General features: G+C 37.5%; 1 non-coding gene across 1 annotated transcript; it reads right to left on the bottom strand.

Moving 5' to 3' along the window:
• Nucleotides 1-7256: 7256 nt before the first annotated feature.
• LOC145491591 (U4 spliceosomal RNA) lies at nucleotides 7257-7394 on the bottom strand. The gene has a single exon (XR_014049862.1). It is a non-coding gene; the product is annotated as a U4 spliceosomal RNA (small nuclear RNA).
• Nucleotides 7395-8058: the final 664 nt, after the last annotated feature.

Genomic DNA, 8058 nt, shown 5'->3' with positions numbered 1-8058 from the left:
ACAAGGTCCTTAAACTCGGTTCCAGAGCCCGGACACAGTTTTGCTCCAAAAAGTCGATTTCAACAGCTTAAAAAACCACTTTCCGTTAGGATTTGACAGAAATAAAGTTCACCATTACTTTAAGCACGTTTGAAACTATAGATTGGGATAATAAAAGAGAGTACGAAAATTTCGTTTCAGTGGCACTTTAACAAGCGGCAATTTGATTGGTTGTTTATAGTAGCTCCAATCTGATTGGTGTGACATATATACATCTCTCACTCATCCATTGATGCATTGACCCGATGATAACATACTCCAGACCCACCGACTAAGAAGTATTTTTTTTTTACAAAAAAGTAACTCAAAAAAAGTGATTGGGTAGAACGTGCTGCGTGATCATCCGACCAGTTTAAAAACAATTTATTCTTTGCATTATGCTTGTTTATCTCTAGAAAATTAAATATTTCGAGAGGTAGCCGAAGATTTTAGTTTTCGAATCTCAAGTTTCAGCACATTTATGAGCTTGAGGAATATTGCACACGTCTCCGTTTTGTTCAGGTGAGTACATTTTCATGACTAACATTTGAACTGTTCACTGCGCAGTTATACTACCGATATCAAACGAAAGGTCTGATATATGTGATATATTTTTTTATTTTTGGACTAAGATACTCGAAGAGCTCAAGTGGTCAGCGCATCAATTTTACCTGAAAGTGAATTTCTTGGAATAACAGAGCTCAGAATCCTTCACTAAGTTTTGATTTAGTGCACCCAGTTACAGTTTCTCCAAACTGTGCCAAATCGTCGCTCAAGCTGTGAAAAAATTAGTTTCATAACTTTATCTACGATTTGAACCGAGGATAGGCATTTAATGTCGCGCTAGGAAACACTATGGGCAGTTAATCGACTTCCTTTTCGAGGCGAATTATTTTCGTCATTTTGAATAACAGGAAGCAGAAGGAAAAATCCTTTCTGTGTTGTATCAATTTGCACGGATTTTAATGTATAGAGCGTGTTCATCGCCATGCAATAAAAAATAAAATCAAAAACCATTCAGTGGATAGAGTCAAGAAATTGTGATATTATAGACGATAAATAAGAGAAGACAGTTCTCTAAGTTTAAGGGGTGTGCGTCGTCTCAAAGTTGAGAGATTCGTCGAAATGTTCGCCGCAAAATCGTAGAGCCTAGTATGGAGCCGCCATGTTGGGGGACCTCCTTAGTCTTCCAATATGGCGGCCGGAAAATAGTGTAAACATCTGGAACTTACTTTGGCTATCTAGATTACTGATTATCTGAACCGAACCAAAATACTTTTACACAAGCGCTTTTCCTAATACTTTAACTCCTAAAATGGCCAAAAATCACGAGATAAGTACATATTTTTCGACAAACACGATCTTAGCTTCGTATCACGCACCGCCATAACTCCGAAATTCAAATTGCCCTGGTTTCCAAACGAAGGACGCTATTTAGCTGGAAAGTTGTAAACAGATATAAATTTAGTACGTCTTATGCCTGGTGAGGATAAAACCTTTAGTGGCCCTTTAGTTTTGGATTTGTGAATTTGATGACGTCACGTGAACACAGTCTACAACTCGCCGATTTCTTTTTCCGATTCGAAGGCAAACAACTTTGCAAAAGATAATAAGGAACTATTAAAATGCATCGGCTGGCTTCGGGAAGCGTTCATACTACATTTACATTGTTGTGGTCGGGATACTGGGCTTGCCTTACGGAGACTGGGCAACTAAAGAGCTGGCTTTGCAGAAAATGAAATTGTACGACGGCTGACACGTCATAGTAAAGGGTAAATCTATGATCTAGGAGCCAAATTTCAGACCTCTAGCAACTGAGTAAGGGAAGATAAATTAGTTTGAAACTGACGTCGTCGGATACTGGGGAACATAGTGTAGCTCGATAAACAATGCAAAGCCAGCAGTTTCCAACAATTACATGAGAAACGTACTACAAAGATAGGAACAAACGTCCATTTGCAAAATTAAAACGTTTCGTACACCGTGTAAGTGTAACGTTTTGGTCCACCAATACCAAATGGCCGCTCTTCAACAAACCCACATTGTTTTCGAGATGGATGACGTTTTCAGGCCAGGTTGATGTTAGCTGGTTCAGGAAAGCAATGATACGGCCCGGAAAGCTTTACCACTTTCCGTAGTCATTAATTTCTATTCTCATGGTGCTTGACGGAATATATTCATGGGGTTTCTAACAACACATGTACACCAGCGGGTTTTTAAGAAAAAAATGAAAGAAACGTTAAGGAAATGTAAATCAAAGGAACATATGGCAGAACAATAACATGTGTTAATGACCATTTTCTTCTCACGTAACAGTTGTGATGTTACATTATTTAAGAAAAAGAAAATATTCTCTGTGTTCCTATCGAGTTTTGTTACACGTGCACTAATGCAAGTGCTGCAATCTGGTTGGGTGAGCTATGGTACACTATTTTAACAGTTACATTGTGAACTCGAGATTTTTATGAAGACTAGCTGATGATGAGGCTGAAGGCCGAATCAACTAGTTCCTTATAGAAATCTCGAGCTCATAATCTAATTTATTTAGTAGAATTCTGGCTAATTTTATTTCAAATAACGATTTTGATCTATTTTGTAAGAAGCATCTAAGTGATTCACGCCTTAGCAAAAACGCTCGCGAATTGAATTGCTGTTTGAAACTTGCAGCTGTTACACCCGTTCATCACTGAAAAATATTGAGGTTTTACACTCGCACGATGGTCAATTTCCTTTCTTGAGTGCTCTTAGGAATTGAATTATCTGGTGACATTTCTAAATCTTCCTCGAGACGTGGGAAAAACGAGAAAACCCTGCCATTTTGTAAACATTCTCTACAGCCATGGCACACAAATGGCTGAGATTGTACGAGTAGCCCAGCCAATCGTATTCCAGCTTTTGCATTTTCAGTTCTAATAGGCTGAAAGTCGTCTAGGAAATAGCGACGTTTTTTCGTTTTTCCGAAGTTTTAGAGGAACGTTTAGAAACATTAATTTTAATTTAATTTAAGAATTCCCAAGAAGGCTAAAAGATGGAAATTCACGGTCTCTTGTCCGCAAAATCTCAAAATTGCTGAAGAAACTGTGTGATCGTTATTTGAAGGAAATTTCAGTTACAGTCTTGAGCTCGTATTCTGATTGTTAAATAGGGGATGTCCGAGAGGAAGTTTGGGAGAACAAGAAATGCGGCTTTTTCGAGCTTTTAGTGCGTCATTTCTTCAAGGGTTTTTTTAAATTTGATTTTAAAGTTGAACTTGGCTGTAAATTTGATTATGACGACTACTAGCTATTCTGTAAACTTGATAAAACCGGTTGAAGCCATTACCGTTTCAGCTGTATAAGAAAGAAAACGAGAACTAAATGAGATATTCAATGATTATTACAGCAATAGATGCAAAGGCTTATTTTCATTAGTGCATAAACGCAGTGTGCGCATGCGTAAGCCACATTGGCAGATGTAAAAGATGTTGACTATCGTAAGTCCCTTTTGTTCGAGAGTGTTCTAACAAAAGCCGTGCCAAATTTGCGTGCGTTTGTGCATGTTTACTAATGCCTATGTTTATGCCTATATAGTTGAAAACTACCTTCTGAAACAACACCCTGTAAAATATATATACGAACCTGCAAGAATATATTGAAGTTTTGTTGACAAAGTCATCAAAAGAAAAGATTAGGATGAGTTTAGTTAAAAAAAGAAAATGATCGCAAAGACAGGTTGAAAAGGAAATGAAAAGGAAAAGATCAGACTTTACTTTATGGCCATAAATTGCCAGTAGTTAGGTTAGTTTGAATCATTCAGAACTGTGTAATGACTACGTATAGCTTACAATTGAACTTTCCTTTTTTTTTTTTTTTCCATTGCAGGGCTGGTTAATTTCATTGAATTGTTTAATGGTACTAAAACGACCTTGAATTAACATACAGTTTGTTTGTCGGCGTTTTCTAGCGAACAGATTGTCCCTACAGGACAGCTGTTTCTCGAATCGTTACATCAAAACAGAAATTCCCCCAAACGATTTCAACATTTCTTTTAGTTTTAGTGATAAAAATAAAGTGGGAAATCAAAGCAATCTTCCCTTTTGAACGCCTGATTTTCAGCTATTTCACCAGCCGTCAAGACGCAATGCTTTGATCATATATAAAACAATGTCGATTACTGCGGCAGAGTAAAAACGGTTGCGTCTGAAAGCAGTAAATTCATTTACAACACTGGGGTGCTGAACGCTACTACCTTCCTCGTTGTTTGTTATCGCAGAATATAATCACTGAAGCCATACTGTGATGCTAACTGAAATCAGGGATAATTTAGAAATCATTTTCGTGATGAAGGTAAGAGAAGCTTACAGATCCTTCCGGGGGGTGTTGCTCTGAAATTTCTTGTTTCTTAATTGGTTAAAAGGCAACCAAGAGGTTTTAATTCGTTGAATATTTTCATTCAACGTGTAAAGAATAATTTAGCTAACAGTCATGTGGATCTGAATAAAATATATCTGAATAATTCAAAATTCGGCAGCTGCCAGGTTCCTATCAGCATTGTTGGAGACTATATTGGTCATCAGAAGTTGTTCAGTTATGTTAAATTTTCCCTCCACTTTCATACAAGATTGTTGTTACAGCCTTCTCAGAACCTTGATTTAGTTGGACATTTGACAAATTGAGGTTAGTGACCGCTTAAAAAAGAGTAAACTTCATTAGAAATTAAAGGACTTGGAAAAAGCCAACGGAATGGACCATTGCACGAATAATGAATAAGTCTTCCATGCGCGACTTGACGCTTGGAAAAAAACAATCGTTCAATCCTTCTCGGATTTCTCAGAGTACTACACAGCAAATTCGGTGATTTCTAAAAATACAGTCCGTTAGTTAAAGTATTTTTGATCTCACCAGCCTTACGTTCACACAAAGTGACCGCTAAATACCGGTCATAAATAATATAAATACTCTCTTCCGAAGTTTCTAAAGGGCAACCGCACATTTAAATCACAAGTAAAGTTTAATTGTGCGGCACTATTTCCGGGAACTTGACAACTGATTGCTTTACTTTACAAGTTTTCAAAATTCATTATTTCGAGAACAGTTGATGTTTCCGAGCGGTCGAAAACTCCTATTTCACCGTTAGTATACAGCGATAAGCAAACTACACATTTAAAAAACAACAAAAAGACATTGCAAATTGGTCCCTATTAAGGAGTTCCTAGTAAAATAAGGTAATATCTTTGAAATTCATTGAAATATAACCACTTTTAACAATGCTTGGGTGGTATTGATTGCGATAATTTTCGATTGAAAACCGTTTATATTATCATATTTTTCTCAAAATTTAATGACCTGACCTATAAATATAAAGGATTTCTTTTATTTCACAGAGTGCTTTTTTTATCAGTCTTACGTACAAGCTTGAAAGACAAGAATCGCCATATGGATCTCAACATGGACCGCTGCAGTCATATATTGAAGTTTTCTCTGATGATGATTGCTGAATATCCAGGTTTTGGGCTATTTCATTGCGTTGCAAGTTTAATGTCGTGTTTAACAGCAACGTTTGGCAATTCTATCATCATTTGCGCTTTCCGAAAAGCCTCTTCAATGAATCCAGCCTCGAGAATACTTCTACTTAGTGTAGCTGCTTCTGACCTAGGTGTGGGTTTATTTGTGCAGCCTACAAACACCGCCATAATGGTAAAATTGCTGGTTTTCAAGAACATTCATGGTGACGTAGCCAAGGTTTCTTGCTCTGTATCTTCATTTGAGATATCGGCAAATAGTGACTACATCTCGAGTAGTCGCCGTGGTAACGGGTATCTGGATAACAGCATTTCTGACAGCCATGCTACAGACATTGACAGTTTTTAATGACATTATTAACTTAACTGGTGAATTACTGGTACTCGTAATGGCTTCATTCGCTTACATTACGATTTACAAAATTGCTCGTCGCCATCACAATCAGATTTACGGCCAAGCTCAGCTTGAGAATCAAAACGATCAAGTAAGAAAACTGTCTCGCGCGAAGAAGTTGGCCATCAACAGTCTTTATATTTATGTTATAATCATAATATGCTAATTTCCTTCGCTTTGCATTTTTCTTATTTTCACCATGTCACGGACGCCTGGTTCTCTGCTCACGTTATGTTACTACTTGGGGGCTTCGCTAGTGTTTTTTAATTCTTCCTTAAACCCGCTAGTATATTGTTGGAATCTCCGTGAAGTCCGAGAGACAGTCGTGGACATTTTAAAGAGCCTGTTTTCAAAATTTATTCCTTGTAATAATCCGGAAAAGATTTCTCAGCAGCAAACCAGCTGAATGCAAACTGTGCGTTTTCCAACTGTCCGCCATTAACTAAAGAGGGCAACCGTACAATTTCACTATCGTTCATTAACGGCCGGTCGTTCTGTTAAGAAGATCAGTTATGTTTACTGTTAGTTTAAAGTTTGAGAAAATATTCTTTGTTATTTATCCGTCTCCACTTTAAATGAGAAGATTTTAACAAGACGTTCTGCACATTTTAAACCTTACGGGCACGAAATGCAAATTTACACTTTTGGAGTCTGCAAATTGAACATGCTTTACAGTAATATCTTGTGAAGGCACAATATACCAGTCATAATAATACTGTATGGTAACTTATTTAAGTTTCAACGCGATATTGTCAGCCAAAAAGAAGGTACACCAACTGCCGTAGAAAATACGCAATTTGATTTTCAGCGGTTTACGCTCTGACAGTTGACTAACACGGTCAATTGGTGGGAGCGAGAAAGGTGAAGCCACGCGCCTAAACCCAGGAACTCGAACTTCTGGTTTGATTAAAGAACAAAATTGTCCTTTTTTCCGTTGACCGGAATGAGGGGAAGTAACCTGAACTAATTGTTTTCTCTTGTATTTTAAATTCTGTGGTGTTCGTAAGTACTGCCGAAACAAAAACAAACAAACAAACAAATAAATAAACAAACAAAACAAAACAAAAAATGTAAACAAAAGAAAGCAAATCAAAACAAAACAAACGAAGCAAAACAAAACGAAAGAAAACAGTGAGGCCACACTGTTTTTTTAGTTAAAAAGTGTGTGGTAATTATTTTTCAGAAGTGTTTATTTCGCTACTTCTGTTCTTATGTTTGTAATGATGTAAATAGCATTAATACATTGTCTTGCAAACATGTCATAAGAATAAAGAATACCATCAGTGAGGTGATGTTTCTACTGGTTTCTGTCTCTGTATGACTCAGTTTCTTAGTTATTAAAGGCCCGTTGTGGGCCGACAAAAATTGCAAAGCCGACTGTATTTCAAGCCGTCTTGCGGGGTATTGGGAAAAGTTTTCAATCAGCAATAACCGCGCCTCGGATGAACCTCACTGGCTACGGTAATGCCACTGCGCAAAACTAACTAGACGACTGTCCAGATGTAAAAGTTATGGAGGGAGAGATCTCCTCAATTGTGGGACTGTTGAGAAACACATTTTCCCTGAAATGTCCAAATAAAGATGCACACTTTTATAAAGTGTAAGAATTTGGCATGTTAAGTAATTAATTGTTCATGCTTAAAAAAAACCCTCGCTACCTCTAGATGTCTGAAATTTCAATGCTGCGCATGCGTAAACAACAGCAATTTGCTTTGGCAGCATTTTTGTTTGACTTGCGAAACTGCGCGGACAAATGAAACCAGCTCTTGGGGACTGGAACCGTGCTGGAAAAATAAAGAAGAGAGCGTAAGTAATGACGCCAGCGACGCCAGAGACGACGGCTGAAAAAAAGTGGATTTATATTTTACCTTTGAATTTCGCAACTATCTAGAGCTGTTCAGTGTGCCGAGCGGTCTAAAACCCTACTCAAAGTAAAAATGTAACGCCAACGATCAATTTTGAGAAGAAAAATAAATACGAAAAATTAGCCAATATGGCTCACGTCTTCAAGATACGCAAAACATGGTGATTTCACGTTGTTGTCTTGCAGAGGACGGCAAAGAAATGTACAAAGATTTATAATGAACGCACACTGACAGCCATGCACTGCTCATTAAATCTATTGTTTGGTGACGTTCTCGATGCC

The sequence above is a fragment of the Orbicella franksi genome, chromosome 6, assembly GCF_964199315.1.
Source record: "Orbicella franksi chromosome 6, jaOrbFran1.1, whole genome shotgun sequence".
NCBI classification, from domain to species: domain Eukaryota; kingdom Metazoa; phylum Cnidaria; class Anthozoa; order Scleractinia; family Merulinidae; genus Orbicella; species Orbicella franksi.
Note: the sequence above shows the minus strand (reverse complement) of the source record. Positions and strands in the feature narration are given on the sequence as shown.